The sequence below is a fragment of the Schistocerca americana genome, chromosome 1, assembly GCF_021461395.2.
Source record: "Schistocerca americana isolate TAMUIC-IGC-003095 chromosome 1, iqSchAmer2.1, whole genome shotgun sequence".
Taxonomy (NCBI): Eukaryota; Metazoa; Arthropoda; class Insecta; order Orthoptera; family Acrididae; genus Schistocerca; species Schistocerca americana.
In genome coordinates, this window is record NC_060119.1 from 838229364 (window position 1) to 838247875 (window position 18512).

At 45.1% G+C, this 18512-nt stretch overlaps 1 protein-coding gene and 1 non-coding gene across 2 annotated transcripts in view; both read right to left on the reverse strand.

Moving 5' to 3' along the window:
• The window catches only part of LOC124546658 (cytochrome P450 306a1), a 382827-nt gene that overhangs the window by 212848 nt on the left and 151467 nt on the right, over positions 1-18512 (reverse strand). The gene's annotated exons all lie outside the window — the stretch shown is intronic.
• Positions 16238-16312, reverse strand: Trnap-ugg. The gene has a single exon. It is a non-coding gene; the product is annotated as a tRNA-Pro (tRNA).

Below are 18512 nucleotides of genomic sequence, written 5' to 3' on the forward strand. Positions count from 1 at the left end.
GAACAATAATGTGTTCAGTGCGTTAGAAGTGACACTGGAGCGCTCACTGAAAGGATGTGAGTAGTTGAGTCTGTCTATTTACTGAACTGTTGGCGCACTGAACACTGTTTGCTACCAAGAAGTTCAAAATGGTTCAAATGGTTCTGAGCACTATGGGACTAAACATCTGAGGTCACCAGTCCACTAGAACTTAGAACTACTTAAACCTAACTAACTTAAGGACGTCACACACATCCACGCCCGAGGCAGGATTCGAACCTGCGACCGTAGCAGTCGCGCGGTTCCGGACTGAGCGCCTAGAACCGCTAGATCACCGCGGCCGGCTGGAGAGAGTTACTGGTGAAATGAGTGCGTACTTTCAGAGAAGAATTGGACAACATATTACCGCTTTTAATATATGTATCGCAAAATGAGCACGAACGGAAAGAAAAACTGGCGCGTATAACAAAGTTTAATGAAGTCTTTCCCACGCACAATAGAACAGGGAAGGGAGAAACGCCGTACGGTGGCTCCTGGAGTTTATATCTAGACTATAAGTTTCCTCTCATTTACGTCTATGGTCACAGAAGTTTGTTAACAGATTACCGGTTTCGGTCTATAATGACCATCATCAGATCTGTTTTTATAAACAGATCTGATGATGGTCATTAGAGAACGAAACCGGTTATTTGTTAACAAAAAGTTTGTGATCCTAGACGTAAATTAAAGGAAACTTATTGTATATACGGGTCACTGTTTTATTCGCGACAATGTCGCAGCTTATATCTAGACGTTGAAGAGGTTGCCACGGTAACCTTAGAAATGTTTCGCGCTCATTTAGTAATAAAGAACATGCCTCTCAATACACAACGGCTATTACACTCACCAGTCTCATTAACGTGGCCACGTGTTAAAAGCCTGAGTAACCACCGCGGACCGCTGCGAGACACGCAAGAAGAGTGTCAGTGAGGGTATGGAAGGTACCGACAGGGATATGGAGATCTGCCGACTCCAATGCCGTAACCAGCTGCGCTACGTTTTTCGGTTGAGGATACATGGCGCGAACATCCCGATCGAGGTGTTGTCACAGATTCTCGACTGGTTCCGGGGAATTTGGTGGTCAGGGTAGTACGGTAAACTCATCCCGGTGCTCTTCAACCCAAGCACGTACAAAATGGCCCAAGCACTATGAGACTTAGACATCTGAGGTCATCAGTCTCCTAGACTTAGAACTACTTAAACCTAACTAACTTAAGGACATCACACACATCCATGCCCAAGGCAGGAGTCTAACCTGCAGCAGCGCGGTTCCAGACTGAAGCGCCTAGGTCCCCTCGGCCACAGCGGCCGGCAAGCACGTACACTGCGAGCAGTGTGACACCCTGCATTGTCGTGCTGGTAGATGCCATCTTGCCGAGGAAAAACAGACAGCATGTAGGGGTGGACATCGTCCCCAAGGATAGATGCGTACTACTGCAGGTCCACTGTGTCTTCCATAGTGATGGCACCCAGATAATGCCACTAAAACATTCCCCATACCATAGTGCTCATCTGCAAGGTCGGCTGCTGAACAGTTGCACGTCTATTCGCCCACACACATCAGCGCAGCCGCCGTTCACCCCTGTCATCTATGGGCCGTGGTGCACCATACTTGCCTCTCAGAGCTAACGTACTAATCAAACTAGGTAGTCATTTAATTTTTCTTGTCGCAGTACCATGAATTGCTTGAGAGTGACCAGCGTACAGATCTTGACGGGACTCTTTTTGGAACGAAGGTTCTGAAGCCCAGCTCACGTAAGCCGGCATACCAGCACAACTGGTTGCGACAGGGCAGAACGTGGGACAGAGGGCATCGCTCGCGAGAGCGTCTGAGTGCCGGCGTTTCGCTATTTGGCTCTCGTCCATCAATACGTAACCTCCATTTGCGGATGAGACCACCTCTCAAGCGCTGGTCGGTAACCAAACAAACATGCCTTCTAAGTGGAAAGATTTGGCAGTCTCTTGCAGGGTCATGCCTCATGTTGAATGAGAAAGTTCTAGCGATGAGGAAAGGTTAGAATGTCCAGTTCATTTTTATTAAAAATCAATGACTAAAGAAGTTTAGAAAAAAGACTGGGACAATTAAAGAAAGAAGGGGACATAAACTGCAGTGATAAAATTTAATGGGCATAGAAGTTTACTTTTTCATCATGAACTCTGATTATCCCAAATGATTTTTTTTTTCAATTATTCAGCCGCACTCTCATATTACTTTTTCGTTTCATGTATTTTATCAAAAAGTGCATTTTCTTTTAACTTTCTATCATAAAAGCAGCAAATTATTTGGCGTTAGTGTATTTTGACAGTTAACAAAGGCTTTAATGATTCAACATTTTTTTATCCCTGGTAACAAATAGTTCGCTAAGGAAAACAACTGTCAGACAAAACTACTCCAAATGAATGTTTCTCATGTTGATGTTTCTACTGCTGAAGTAGAGAAACATTTTATACAACTTTTCACAAACAGTTTCATTGTCTCATTTATTTTTTATGAAGTTCTGTACTCATGAAAATTCATCAAACAGTTCGGTTTCGTCAACAGAATAATTTGGAACAATACGTTTAACAAAAGCGCAACACCCCTTAATATCCTTCCACCGAAGCCACTTCTTTTCACAGATCGTCCAATCAAATGCTTTGAAAACACCGTTTATTAATGTACTCAACATAAAAGTCATAAATGCCAGCATAACCATGAAATTATTCTTCAGTAATTTTCCTCTTCTACCAGCATTCTCAGCTGATGTACAACAAATGTGAGAAATCTTTGAGACTTTCTATTTGTTTATTTCTGGGTACACTTTCATTACTGTTACTTCTTGTTTCTCAAAACATTTAGTAGTTGTTGGGAAATATTTTAGCTGGGTAACAAGAAAATGTTGAAGAACGTTAACAGATGGTTTTCAAAGAATCGTTGAAGGATAACAGGATACTTATTCAAGGAAATGAAATAGGATTTCAAAGAATGAAATATCTGTATAAGTCTTTCCTAAGCTAGTAGCAGAGATAACCATGTTTTTTTTATTGTTATGGTTTTAAGGCGCAAAACTGCTACGGTCATTAGCGCCCTTCTCTGGCTTAGGTTAAAAAAAAAGAGAGAAAAAAAAAACGCCCGCATCTCGTGGTCGTGCGGTAGCGTTCTCGCTTCCCACGCCCGGGTTCCCGGGTTCGATTCCCGGCGGGGTCAGGGATTTTCTCTGCCTCGTGATGGCTGGGTGATGTGTGATGTCCTTAGGTTAGTTAGGTTTAAGTAGTTCTAAGTTCTAGGGGACTGATGACCATAGATGTTAAGTCCCATAGTGCTCAGAGCCATTTGAACCTTTTTTTTTTTTTTGAGAAAAAAACACTGGGAATCAGCAGCAATGGAAGTGAAACTCAAAAAAGTGGGTAAACTAAAAAACAGAAGGAATGCTTAGAAAATCACTATAGATAACCATCTTGTCTTGCTGTGCCCAAGTATTGTTTTGTGTTGCCAACTGCCTGTCCATTTCAGTTATTGTATTTAAGCTTACGAAGCAGTCACTCGTACTTTTATATGCTCTTTTCCTTTATACGTTCATGCGATGTTTCTTCATCTTAATGTGATTCATAATCTCTCACTTCCTATCACGGCCAATAGCAACAATGTACATTCTACAGTTTCCCCACTACCAGTGTAGAAGGAAACTCACTTTTCATATTGCTGTTAAACCTACACTTTCGTTTTGGCGTGTTGAAACGGTGAATGCACAGATTTAAAATTGTTACATACCTAAACTAATTGAAAATGTAACGTAACATGTGTCGGTACATTTAACAGAGTAAAACACTGACACTAAATAAACAAAGATTGCGGAGCTAGCTGTACAAGCGGCACTTCCTGTACTTGCGTAATAAAATGCAAAACAAACATGTAGCAGCGTACAATACCATTGGTGTTCAATAAGCAACACAACAATTTTTTTCTGAAAGCAGGTGGGTTTTATTAAGGATTCCAATACACCATATTATTTCCCACTCTTTTTGCTACAAAACCCTATTTTTCAATACAATCTCCATTCAATGAGGCGGCCTTACGTCACGTTAATATGAAGGTTTGTAAGCCCGCATTGGTAACACTGTACTGGTCGACTTCGAACCAACGGCTTTCTTCATCAATACCCTGCCCATCATCCATGTACTGCTTCCCGCGGAGTGCATCTTTCATTGGGACAAACAGACGGTAGTCGGAAGATGCGAGATCCGATGTGTAGGATGGGCACACTCCTTTGAGTACTCCAGCAGATAGATGAGTCTGTCAGTGCTACCAACAGAGACGCCCAGTTGAGGAGCGAAGTGTTTGATTGTGATCCGTCGATCACTTCGAATCAGAGTGTCTGCACGTTCCAACATTGTAAAAGTAATAGCTTTATGCGGCAGGCAGGCACACGGAAGATTGGTTGGTTGGCTGATTGGGGTTTAAGGGACCAAACAGCAAGGTCATCAGTCCCTTGCTTCAAAGGTGGTCCATTCGGACGGATTTACTTCTCGGAAGAGTCATAACGATAAATGTTAAAAGGCTAAAAAACGTAAAAGTGCAGTCATGGTGTCAATGGTGAAAACAAAAGGAGGGAAGTCAGCAAGTGGGCAGCCCCAAGGCTATGCTAGAGGCAGGAAATATCCCACCTCTGATGCAGTACAGGTAAGAGCACCTGCTATTCAAAAGCGTTCAGCTGCTAGAATGTAAAAGTGCGTATTGTAAAAGGAGACTAACCAAATCTAAAAAGCGATAAAAACAGAGTAAAAGGGAGAGAAAAGAGAATCTTGGCCAGGGAGGGGTGTCAGGAATCTCCAAACACAGTATAAATTGGGTGACACTGCAACCCTCACTGCCCTGTCCCTACTCCACAAGGAGATTAAAAACCTTAGAACTGAAAATAAAAACCACTTACACTTAGGAAACTGAGAACCAGTTCAGCCCTCCGGGAATCGTCTGCCAATATTAAAGGCAAAGTGTGGGGAAGCCTGTACTTAGTACGTAGAACCAAAAGAAGGTGGCAGTCCACCAAAATGTGGGCTACTGACTGGAAGGCCCCACAACCACAAAGTGGGAGTTGCTCATTACGCAAAAGAAAACCATGGGTCAGCCTGCTATGGCCGATGCGGAGACGACACAGGGTGGTAATCTTTTCAGGAGAGACGGAAGGAAGAACGCCACGGGCCTGGTGTCACCTTAATCGCACGAAGTTTATTAGACAGGGGAGTAGCCTCCCAAGAGCTGGCCCATGATTGTGCGAAGTGGGATTTGATATGAAGCCGTAAATCCGCCGCAGGAGGGGGGCGGGAGAGGTGGGGGGGGGGGGGGGGGTAGGTGACTACCTCCCCCATTCAACCCATCCAAACGATCAGCAAGCTCATTACCTGGGATACCCACATGGCCAGGGACGTCAGCGGAACAAGCAGCATGGTGAAGATCAGCGAGACTCTCATGGATGGTGGGAAAAACACCGGTCAATAGCCTGAAGGCCACTCATTGAGTCTGTACACAACAAACCGCAGTTGAGTAGGGACTGGGAAATTGCCATAAATTCCGCAGTAAACACACCACATGCAATTGGCAGAAGGTGATCTTCCATGCCAATAGAGGAAGTGAAGGCATATCCCACACGATCAGCAGATTTAGAGCCATCGGTCTAAAAAAAAAAAAAAGCATCCCGGAACTCCCACAAATTCGGCGGTAAAAACAACGGAACACCATCGGAGGAACGGAATTCGGGGCCGAGGAACTAACCAAGGGGAAGTGTTGGGGAAGGAACGAGGGAGACAGGACAAAGAAGGAAGCCGAAAAGAGACGCAAGGCGGAGCCCAACCGGTAAACCCCCCCGCGGGCGGGAATCAAGTGGGCGACGTCCTTGGTCAGCGAACAGGATAACATAGGAAGGATGAGTGGGAGAGGAACGGACAGCAATTGCATAAAAAACCAGAAGCTGGGACCGCCAAATAGAAAAAAGGGGGGGGGGGATCCCAGCTTCAACCAGGAGATTATCAACAGGGCTAGTAGGAAAAGCACCGGTGGCCAAACGTATTCCATGATGATGGACCAGATCCAGAAGGCGCAGTGCAGAAGGAGCAGCCGAACCATAAACTTGACAACCATAGTCCAAGCGAGACCATACTAAATCCCGATAAAGGCGAAGAGTAGAATGATCCGCACCCCAAGAGGTGTGGGCAAGGAAGCGAAGGACATTGAGTTTACGGAAACATCCTTTCTTCAGAAGTCTGAGATGAGGCAGCTAAGGGAGCTTATTATCGAAAAGAAGACCCAGGAAACGAAACTGTGGGACCACAAGTAATCGTTGTGCATCGAGGAAGAGCTCTGGATCGGGGTGGACTGTAGTGCGGCGACGGAAGTGGACCCCACGCGATTTTAAAGGAAATAATTGACACCCGTGTGAGAGGGTCCATGCAGGGGTACGCTGTACAGCTCCCTGGAGCTGCTGCTCTGCAGAGGCCATCGAAGAGGAGCTAACCCAAATGCAGAAATCATCCACATACAGGGCAAAGGCGACTGAAGGACCGACAGAGGCCACAAGTCCATCGATAGCAATGAGGAAAAGAAGTACACTCAAGACAGAACCCTGTCGGATGCCATTCTCCTGGGTCCATAGAGAACTAAAAACAGTACCAACCCGAACCCTGAATGACCGATGGAACAGGAACTGACGGATAAAAATCTGGAGTGGGCCCCAAAGACCCCACTCATGAAGCGTAAGTAAGATATGATGGTGCTAAGCCGTGTCATAGACCTTGCGAAGGTCAAAAAATACTGCAACCAAATGGCGGTGCTGGGAAAAAGCCTGCCGAACTGCGGATTCCAAGCGAAGTAAATGATCGATTGGACACGGCCCCCTCTCGGAAGCCATACTTTTAAGGGGACAATAGAGCCCGAGATTCGAGGACCCAATTGAGCAAACGGGCTACCATCCGTTCAAGTAACATGCAAACGATGTTTGTCAGACTAATTGGCCGATAGCTTTCGACAAACAGGGGGTTCTTACCAAGCTTAGCGTCGGGAACCACGATGCTGTCCCTCCATCGAGAAGGGAAATCACCCTGGAGCCAAATACGGTTAAGACCTGGAGAAGATGTTGTTGTGGAGCACTGAGATGTTGAAGCAATTGGTTGTGAATGGAGGCTGGGCCAGGGGCCGTATCATGAGAAGAAGAAAGTGCAGAAAGAAGTTCCCATTCAGTAAAAGGTTCATTGTAAGATTCTGACTGACAATGAGTAAAACATAAGGCGGAAGCTTTGGCCCACTGTTTCTGGTGAAGGAAAGTAGCCGGATAGGAGGTAGATGCTGATGCTGTTGCAAAATGGGTCGCAAGATGTTCCGCGAGAATCAATGGGCCCGTGCAAAGGCCATCTGGGAGGGCAAGGCCCGGGAGGGTAGACTGCCGATGGCAACCTCGGAGAGAGCGAAGTGTAGCCCAAACCCGTGACCTAGGGACAGTAGAATCCAGGGAAGAAACAAATCATTCCCAACACACCGATTTGCTCCGTTTGATTAAGTGATGGGCTTTGGCGCGAAGGCGTTTAAAGGTAGTAAGATTGGCCTCGGATGGGTGCCGCTTAATGGTGCTGCAAAGCTCAACGGCGATCACGGATGGCAATGGCAATGGCCGTACTCCACCAAGGTACTTGCCGGCGGAGAAATGGTCCAGATGAGCGAGGGACAGCAAGGCTAGCAGCGCGAACAATCGCATTAGACACGTCGCGTAGGATGTCATCAGTACAACCCGACAAAAAGGGATAAAAACGACATGTGCAGTATATAGAGGCCAATCGGCGCGTTGGAAAGACCAACGAGAGAACCTGTCCATCGGGGATCGGGAAGGGAGCGAGAGAATCAACGGGAAGTGGTTACTATCGCAAAGTTAGTCGTGTGGCGACCAATGTAATGAAAGGCGGAGAAAGAGAAAGATCAATGGCAGAAAAGATACCATGACCGTCACTGAATTGGGTAGGGGAGCCATCATTAAGAAGGTACAAGTCGTAGTCTGCAAAAAACTGGTCTATGAGAAGACCCCAACTAGGTGGAAATGCACTGCCCCACAAGGGATGAGAACATTAAAATCCCCGAGAAGGAGGAAGAAAGGAGGAAGTTTCTGAAGAAGGGCAATTAAGGAAACAGGTGTAAGAGTCCTGTCAGGAGGGAGATAAAGATTGCAAACTGTGACCCCAGAGTCCAGGTTGACCCTAACAGCAACAGCTTCCAATGTAGTTTGAAGAGGAATCCACGTGCTAGCAACATCTGTACAGACCAATGTACAAACTCCACAAGAGGCCCGCAGGGGGCTGATCCGATTTCGACAGAAAGCACGAAACCCACAGAGGGTTGGTGAGTGATCATTAGTAAAATGAGATTCATGTAGAACCACACAAGCTACAGAGTAGAACGAAATAATGGATTGCAAGTCCAGAAGGTGACGGTAATATCCATTACATTTCCACTGGATGACCACAGGACGATGATTCAAATGGGGGATGAACAGGCTACAGCCAGTCATGCCACTGGGTTACCGACAAGGAGGGGGCGACATCCATGAACAGCAGGACAGAGTCAGGTTGCGAAGGTGGGGACAGGACCTCTGGCGACACCAGAGGCTCCTTGTCCCAGGACTTATGTTTCTTCTTCTTTTCTGTTTGAGAACGAGGAGGGCTGTGCTGCAAAAAGGACCCCGCTGCAGCAAGATCTGGAACATAAATAGAGCGGGCGACCTCGGGGCCCACAGACCGTGGTTTTGGTGGTCGTCGTGTGGCAGCAGACCTTTGACCTGAAAGGTGCCAGGAAAGGGGTCCCGGGAGGGGCGCCCTTGACCAGCACAGACACCGTAGAAGTGGAACACTTCCCCAGCTGGGGAGGGGGACCGGCGCCTGGAGGGGACGGTATGGGAACTGCAGGGGTGGGTGGGAGGAGAGGGGTTCGGGACTGGGGGGAGGAAGGGGAGAAGATGTTACTAAAGCATAGCTAGACGTCATTGACACACGATGAAGACGTGCATACTTCTCACGAGGCTCAGTGTAGGTTAGACGATCAAGGGACATACTCCTGTACCTTCTTTTCATCTACATCTACGTGATTACTCTGCTATTCACAATACAGTGCCTGGCAGAGGGTTCAATGAACCACCTTCAAGCTGTCTCTCTACCATTCCACTCTCGAACGGCAGGTGGGAAAAACGAGCACTTAAATTTTTCTGTGCGAGCCCTGATTTCTGTTATCGTGATGATTTTTTCTCTTTATGAAGGTGGGTGCCAACAGAATGTTTTCGCATATCGGAGGAGAAAACTGGTGATTGAAATTTCATGAGAAGATCCCGCCGAAACGAAAAACGCCTTTGTTTTAATGATTGCCATTCCAATTCACGTATCATGTCTGTGACACTATCTCCTCTATTTCGCTATAATACAAAACGAGCTGCCCTTCTTTGTACTTTTTCGATGTCATCCGTCAGTCCCACCTGCTACGGATCCCACACCGCACAGCAATACTGCAGAATAGGGCGGACAAGCGTGGTGTAAGCAGTCTCTTTAGTAGACCTGTTGCACCTTCTAAGTGTTCTGCCAATGAATCGCAGTCTGGTTTGCTCTACCCACAATATTATCTATGTGATCGTTCCAATTTAGGTTATTTGTAATTGTAATCCCTAAGTATTTAGTTGAATTTACGGCCTTCAGATTTGTGTGACTTATCGAAATTTAGCTGATTTCTTTTAGTACTCATGTGAATAACTTCACACCTTTCCTTATTCAGGGTCAATTGCCACTTTTCACACCATACAAATATCTTATCTAAGTCATTTTGCAAGTCGTTTTGATCATCTGATGACTTTACAAGACGGTAAATGACAGCATCATCTGCAAACAATCTAAGATGGCAAAATGGAAATATACGCGCCCAGTCAGTAAGGATATCACATTATAAAAGTTCACCAAATCTAAGATACTCACTTTTGACACAGAACGTACTTAAGAAATTATTTCTGTCAATTTCGTAAGAAGGTCTCACTACCTTTTGGAAACCACGAATGTGTTAGTAGCTTCTTTGTACTTTGTCTTATAGTCTTCTGAATGCTTTAATGGCCGAAATTTTAATAATTTCTATTTAATTGTAACAAATCCTAACAAAAATAACGTTTTTCATGAATATTCAATTTGCCGTTACCTTAAATAACTTAACTCTGATAAAACGTGAGTTTAACGTGATAACAATTAAATATGTCAATTCTTTAAGCACAAATATGACGTTTCTCGTCATTTTATTTCACCAAATCGTGCCAATACAGTTTCGCTCGCGAGACATTTCAATGTGCTGGTGTTTAGAAACAGCATCGTAGGGAGAGTTCTTAGTTCCTATCGGTTCTACTTTACGCGACACGTCGCCGAAATATCGCAGTACTTACCTTGTGACGTAATGGCTCCTCAGCGTAAAATAGCAGCTAGTGACGTCACAAAATTCGTAGAGCGTCACGTTAACGTTAGCTAACTCGTCCCGTGTGCCGACTGCTTTACGCTGCTTTGCTACAGCGCACAGGCACCACTGGCGGTGATGCCGCATAGTTCAAGAAGGGAGAGATTGTGGCTCGAGATCGTTGGCGCGAAGGAGTGAGTCAGTCGAGCCGGAACATGCTTACAGGGCAGATCCCGAGTGCCTGCGCTTCTAGCCATCGCACGTAAAAGTGAAAGATTTTACTGATCGTCACACGGGAGTTGCAACGCGAGTAGAAGGTGTATGTGTGTGAGCAAAGTTTGAATTTTGAAGTTCAATCTTAAATGCGCATCCGAGACAGTTGTTATGTAACGAAAAGGCGAACGCACAGTAATGAAACGTTAATAGTAAAATCATACAAGAGCATGTTAAAAGACAGACTGCAATTGTAATGTAAATACAGTCTGAACTAGTATGGACGTGTTACTTGAATTTAAAGTCAATAAAGTGACAGTATCGTACAAAAGTGTTCACCCATTAAGATCTGTTCATTATTAATAGAATATTCTGAAAGTAACAGAATCATAGAACATTGGGGGGAATAGATAGGGCATGCTTCGTAGGCTCACGGTCAGAACTTTAGTTATCGGCGCATGTATCTTGGGACTACGTTATAATTAAACTTTCCTAATTAACACGTTATAACACGGAAACTAATTACTGAACGAGAACCAGACTTGGTAGCATTAATGTCAATGACATGGGGAAGAGAAACAATGCAGAATCAATTGAATTGAAGTACTTTTAATGTGCTACTACGGTACATCACACCATTACATACCGGTACCATTACTACTAAAAAGGGACTCAGTGTCCAGAAGAAGCTGAAAGCGCAGGACTGCATTCTGGACAGCAGAGTGAAGCATGTCCGTAGATATGCTGGCTAACACTCTTGACATGCTACGCTTCAGAATAGCGCATGTGTGAATGTTCCCCTGGTAAACCTTGTCCTTCAGGTAGCCCCACGAACAGTAATCACATTGAGTGGGATCAGGTGATCGTGCCGGCCAAGCATTTGGAAACGATCGGCTGATAATTCGATCATTTCCAAACGAGTTTCGGAGCAGGCGATGTGCGGTGGGACCCCATCTTGCATGAAAACCATTGAGTTCAATGCGTCTCTCTCCTGTAGAACGGGTATGACACTCTGGCGAAGCGTATCGCAGTAACGTTTGCCAGTCAAATTACACGTCTTTGATCCTCGAGCGCCAACATGTTCAAAAAAGAGTGGGCAATGATAAACGTAGCCGTAAAGCCACACAATACGGTGACACGTTCACCATACAGAGGAACTTCACCCACAGTGACTGGGGATGAAGATCCCACACTAGGCAATTCTGTGTGTTCACCTCGACCGTCAGAGAAGAAAGGAGCTTCTTCTGTTCATAGGTTGGTCCACAGCCAGCCCTCGTCAACTTCAGTCCTTGCGGGAAAGTGGAGAGCGAAGTCAACATGTCGTTGTGCTTCCTGTAGTGCAAGCTGCTGTACGATATGGATACCATTTGAGAATGGTTCGAAGCACCTTCCGTACAGTGGACCACGGGATGTTCAACTGTCGTGACATAGCACGCGCCAACCTGACGATCTGGAATTGCGCGCAGCGTTGTCTTCCCTAGCAATAGCGATCTTTTCAACCACCTGTAGTGCAAACGGTCGTCGGTTTCTTCCCAGAGCAACACCCAGTTTTCCAGTTGATTCGAACTATTTCTTCACCTTGCGCACGGCAGGTGGAGAAAGAGGTCGCTTCCTTTCATCCGGCGATATTCTCGAAGTGCAGCTGCAGCATTACTGTTGTTTTGATATTAGAGCTCCACCAACAATGCCCTGCTCCTTTGGTCCAAGCTCATGTTGACACGTCAACAAGTGCACTATGACTGGTCAGGTGTTTGAGACTATGGGTCACTATGACTGATCATGGCACTTTGTCACCATACTTGGAACTGGAAGGTGGCGCTGTGAAGCATGGAAATCATACACCCCATACTCTGGACTTTAATGTTACCAAGTTTGATACTCGTACGCTAATTATTTCCGTGTTATAACGTGTTTTATAGGGAAAGTTTAATTATAACCACCTATATTCATGGGATACAGCAAATAAATGGTAGAGATGGCACACAGGGCTTACGTTGAATTTGAGTCTAGGTAGTTGGTGACAATCGAAATGTTTACACTGCAAATACATTTGTACGAGGTACATCCAGAAAGTAAGAACACAAGGGCTGTGTAAGCCGCAAGAATTTTTTTCTGTTTTCAGAGCTGGTACCCGTGATGTGTAGAGCGGCTCGTATCGGTCGAATAAAGCCATTGAGCGCCTCAGTTACGAAACGTCTTCGCAATAGCATAACACGTCATCCAGTGCCCCCTCCATTCTCCCCACCTGCATCAGGTGTGAGATTCCTTCACCCATTCGGTTCCTCACTTTGCGTAAAGAATCCATCGCTAGTTTGTGGTCACCTACCGATCCGAAGTAATGAATCGTCAGAATGTTGCCAAGTGGTTAAGCATGGCCGCACCGACATCCACGAGGAAGATAGAAGTGGGAGACCGTCTGTCATTTCAGAAGAGGTTGCGCAGCGGGTTGAAGAAGTAGTTCGCGATGATCGTCGTATGACTCTTGACTCCCTCAAAGAAACTTTTACACACGTTCCACGGCGACTCGTGGGTTAAATAGTGTCATAACGACTTGGTTTTAAAGAAGTTTTGTGGATGGTGGGTGCCAAAAGTGTTCACTCTGGAACACCGCGAAAATCGTGTGTCGGCTCCAAGCCAGATTATTAAACGTTTTCAAACAGAGGGTGAACTCATTCTCGACTAAATTGTGACAAAAGACGAGACGTGGGTGTGTCACTACACTGTTGAGTCAAGAAGACAGTCTCTGCAGTGGCGCCATACACATCCTCCAAACAGTTCAATCTTGAGAGAGGAATAGTGATCTTCTTGGATGATTTTATGCCCAAAGGAACCACCATCAATAGTGCCGCAACGACACAGGTAGGAATGCTCACCGGCCATTTGACCATCTTCTGTGCGGATGCACAAACAGAGCCCGAACTCTTACGGCAAAAAAAAAAGCAGCAGTAATGAGTATAATGTGCAGGGTCACTATGAATATAGTGCGGGACAATAAGTTGGGGATGTGGGTCTCACGGAAGGCGTGCGTGCCAAAGATAAGTCCCTGAGTCGCACTATCCTCGGTGGCTCAGATGGATAGAGTGTCTGCCATGTGAGCAGGAGATCCCGGGTTCGAGTCCCGGTCGGACCACACATTTGCAACTGTCCCCGTTGACTTATATCAACGCCTCTATGCAGTATTCATTTCACTGTAATTGTTTGACTTTGTTGATGGAGCCACAACCTTGCCTCTGCTTGCACCGCCTCATCACTATCAAAGTGAAGTCCTGGCAGGTGTTCTTTGAGTTTTGGAAGTAGACGAAAGTCGGTGGGGACTGTACAGAGGATGACTGGTGACAGTGAACCCAAGGCGTCGAATTATTGTTACAGATGTCTGAGCGCTCGTGTGTGGTGTGGCATTGTCATGCTGAAGGAGAGGGTGCTCCATGAGTGGACTAAATCTTCGAATTCGAAACTCAGTTATAGCACACTATTTCTCGCGCAGCGACATAGTTACGTTACGCACCGCCATGCTGTACGCTACTGTTCAGAATCCTCTCGTGGGAGAGAGCTGCAAATAAGTAGACATGAAGAATAAGCAGTAGAATGTTAATAACGTTTGTTTTAGTTAAAAAGTTTTGAGAGTTTTCATATAACAAATTCGGAGGAATTACTTTTAAGCACGCCCTCGCAGTTTGGCACGTACCACGTCAGTTTCGTTAAAATATATTCAGTTTACGATTTTTGTATTCTTACTTTGTGGATATCCCTCGTATTATTAGGGGCAATATTTCATAATGAAGTCAGTGGTGGCTCGTAAGAACAGATTAGCAATTATCTTGCAAACGGCTTATTTGTGGATCCATGTTACATAGAACGGTTTTGCCCTGTTGTGTACTTTTCACTGTTAATTATAATACACATAGAGTATAATAAAGTCGCCATCGCCTCGCGATACCAGGTGGGGGAGGGGGATGGAAAGGGAGGGGTTACTTTATGCCCTCCTTTCGAAAATATCGCGATCTACGTACGTAATGTATAAATAAAAATGTTGAAACAAATATTGTTTTAATTATCTATTATACCAGATTCCGCAATTGTTTAAAATTTCTCACTAAAATTTAACCCAAAACTTTCAGTCTTAGTAGTGAATCTGAGTTTTCGTAACAAAAGTCTTATTTCTACTTTCATGTTCAAGACCTTTCCTTCTTATCTGTCTTTAAAAAGTATGTTGTGGATAAAAGTCGAGCGACACCTAGCGACAGTGAAGTTTTTGTTTTTAAAATTTTTTGTGGCGCTCAGAAAGTACCCCTCACTTTAGAGTAAACATTACAGAAAATACGTTGGTAATGCTAAGAATGTGCTCAAAGATATTTCCAGGTTCTGGACCATACTTAGCAAAAGTTAATAACAGTTAACGAAATTTGCTTTTTTTCAGTTTTTTGTGGTGAGAATAAAGTACCCACAACCCTCTTCTGCTACTCCGTTATGGAAAATGCGTTAGTACCCATCTGCATAACCAACGCGTTAAAGCGCGCTTCCGGGACGAGGAGGAGAGCCAGGTTCGAATCCGCCTGGCTGTGTAAGGGCGAGGGCCGGTGTGCGGACCACTCTGGATGTCGTTTATGGGCGGTTTCCCACAGTCCATTACGTGAATGCCGGCCTGGTACCCAAATACCGCCTCAGACACTAGGTAAGTAAACATTTAAATAACATCCTCACTCTTGCAGACAGAATTTACTTTAAATGTAGCCAGATCGGGTACACGGATTCCGGCCTGAGGGACAAATAGCAGATTTATGACCTTAGATGTCTAGTCTCCTTCAACCCTTAATCACCAGCAGCTGCAGCTTAATAAGTTTAAAGAGATTCAGAAATTAGCTGATCTGATGAACAGTACGAATTTCGACAGAATACATTCAGATATATGAAAGGTTTAATTTTCTCTACCTTATAATGCGTGCCTTGTAAGATGCGGATATTTTTAGGTCTAAACTGTAAATCGCTCGAAAGAGAGTACTACGATATGAAACAAGACGCTAGTTGTCTATCAAAAGAATAAGGTCTCCCACTTTTTCTAACACTATGTTATTAACTATTTTTAGCATATTGCTGTTACATTTTTAGATGTAGAGTGGTAACATCATGAATTCTACTGATGTAAATTTAGTCCATAAGATATCAACGAACAGAAATAGAACAATGGATGAATTTAGTATATAGCTTCCCTAAACATTTGAACAATGTGTTACGTAACATCGCTGGATATGCGTAGCATAAATGCTGCAGTTTTTGAAAACCTAGAGCGATTTCCATTTAAAGAAAATCATTGAATAAAAAGGAAAACTGAAAAGAAATTAATAACTATTTTGATCTAATAACCAACTGTTGGAATTTCTTCAAACACAAACATTAGTGTCTCATGCGCTGGCATGCCGGAATAGATTATTCTCGGTAAATCGTTAAGATTTTATTCAGATGGTTCAAAAATGGTTCAAATGGCTCTGAGCGCTATGGGACTTAACGTCTGAGGTCATCAGTCCCCTAGAACTTAGAACTACTTAAACCTAACTAACCTAAGGACATCACACACATCCATGCCCGAGGCAGGATTCGAACCTGCGACCGCGCGGTTCCAGACTGTAGCGCCTAGAACCACTCGGCCACTCAGGCCGGCTAAGATTTTATTGGCTTTCGTTAGTTCTGCTTTGGTGGGTAACATATAAAAGAATGGAAAGAAGTTTTCGGCTTGGCACAGAGATGACGCAGATGTTTTTGTAGTTTTGTTCTTTTATACAGACACACGGAGAGCAATAACTAAGTAGAATAGCAATCTGATTTTCTGGGTAGTTGTTTATAAGGCTTTTTGGAGTAAGAAATTCTGAATCTTCTTCCAAGCGGATAAGCTGGATACCAGTCATAAAATTCTTTGTTTCGGTCTGTATATTGCCAACAGAAGTTCATGCAATAGTTTCAAAATGAGTAACTGATTTCAGACACGTGGGGCCGCTCTTGTAGGTAGTAGATGTGAATGCCGTCCCAAAACTTAAATCAGAGTGAAACGCCGAAAAATTGCACAAAAGGGAACTGGCCGATACCCGATGAAAGGTGTATCAAACAACTGACTCCCCAGGCGTTTATGATGGAAAAGTACATAAAGAATTTACATTGATCAGCCAGAAGATTATGACCACCTATCTAATAACCTGCATGTCCGCCTTCGGCACGGATAACAGCGGCGACGTAACGTGGCATGGAAGCAGTGAGGCTTCGGTAGGTCGCTGGAGGATTTGGAGCCACATCTGCAAACACAAGTCACCTAACTCCCGTAAATTCCGTGGAGGGGGGTGGGGCGATGAGCTCTGACGCCACGTTCAATCACACCCCTGATGTGTTCCATCGGTTTCATATCTGCCAAGTTGGGCGGGAGGGGGGAGGGAGGGGGGATGGAGGGGGGAGGGGGGGGGGCAGCACATCGATTGGAACTCTCCACTCTGTTCATCGAGCCACTATATCACACTCCTGGCCTTGTGACATAGCGCATTAACTTCCTGAAAAAATGCCACTTGCCACTGTCGTCAGGAAACATGATCGTCATGAAGAGTATGCGTGGTTTGCAACCAGCTTTTCTTCCAGCTGTAGGGGTGTCAAGGAGCTGTTCCACTGAAAGACGACGAATTCGCGTCCTCCAATCGGCATGATGAAGAAGGTGTCGGGATTCATCGGACCCTTCAACGCTCTGCTACTGCGTCAACGTCCAGTACCTATGGGTCACGTGCCCATTGCAACTGCAGTTGCTGGTGTCTTGGTGTTAACTTTGGCACAGGCATGAGTTGTCGGCTGCCGAGGTCCATCGTTAAGAGCATTCGGTGCACTGTATGTCCAGTCGCACCTGTACCACCTGTACCTTGCGCAGCGTTAAAGTCCGATGCTAGTTCCGCCACAGTTCGCCGCCTGCCCTGTTTTACCTGTCTGCCCGGCCCACGACGTTCGACATCTGTAATGAGGGGTGGCCGCCCAACCCCACGACTCCTGGAGGTGGTTTCGCTTTGGTTTCGCCACGTGTTGAAGACACTCGTCAGAGCACTCCTCGAACACTTGACAAGGGGTGCAGTTTCCGAAATGCTCGTGCCGAGCCTCCGGCCCATCACAGTGTGTCCTCGGTTAAACTCAGATAGATTGCGTGCCTTCCCCATGCTACACACGAAGAGTACGCTCACTGACACTACACGTACCGTGCGTGTGTCTGACTGGCAGTCATTCCACGCCAGTTACGCTGCTATCGCCTGGACGGGTTTATATCGATACTAGGTCGGTGGTCACAATGTTTTGACTGATCAGTGTATTACACCCATGATGGAAACCGAGCGTTGACTGCAGGAAAGATTAAAAAACGAATTCTGAGTTTAGTTTTCACTGTGTTAGAAAGAATCCTAATATTTTACAACGGAATAATTATGTGAATTATATGTAGGAACATCAATTCACACTAGAAACAACACAGAAGTTGTTGTTTGATGCGGTTCTGTGCGGATAAAATGCGTAGTTGATCTTACCCGCCGAAAAGTCTAAAGTCTGAGTAATGTGGGATACCAAAGGGATTTTTATAGTGGATTACGTTGCCATGAATAAATATTAGGGGATAATTCCGAATTTCTCTGGACCAAACTGATGCAAAAATGTGAGAGAGGAAGTCTGGAATTCGGTCTTCTTGCATCAGAAAATGCACTTGCCTACAATGGTGATTTCGCAAAGAAAGATTTTGCAATTTTTGGAGTATCCACCCTGTCCTGTTCAGCACATAATTTCCTCTGATTTTGATCTATTCGAAAATCTGAAAGAAAATTGCAGCTGGAATATCTTTGGAGACCAG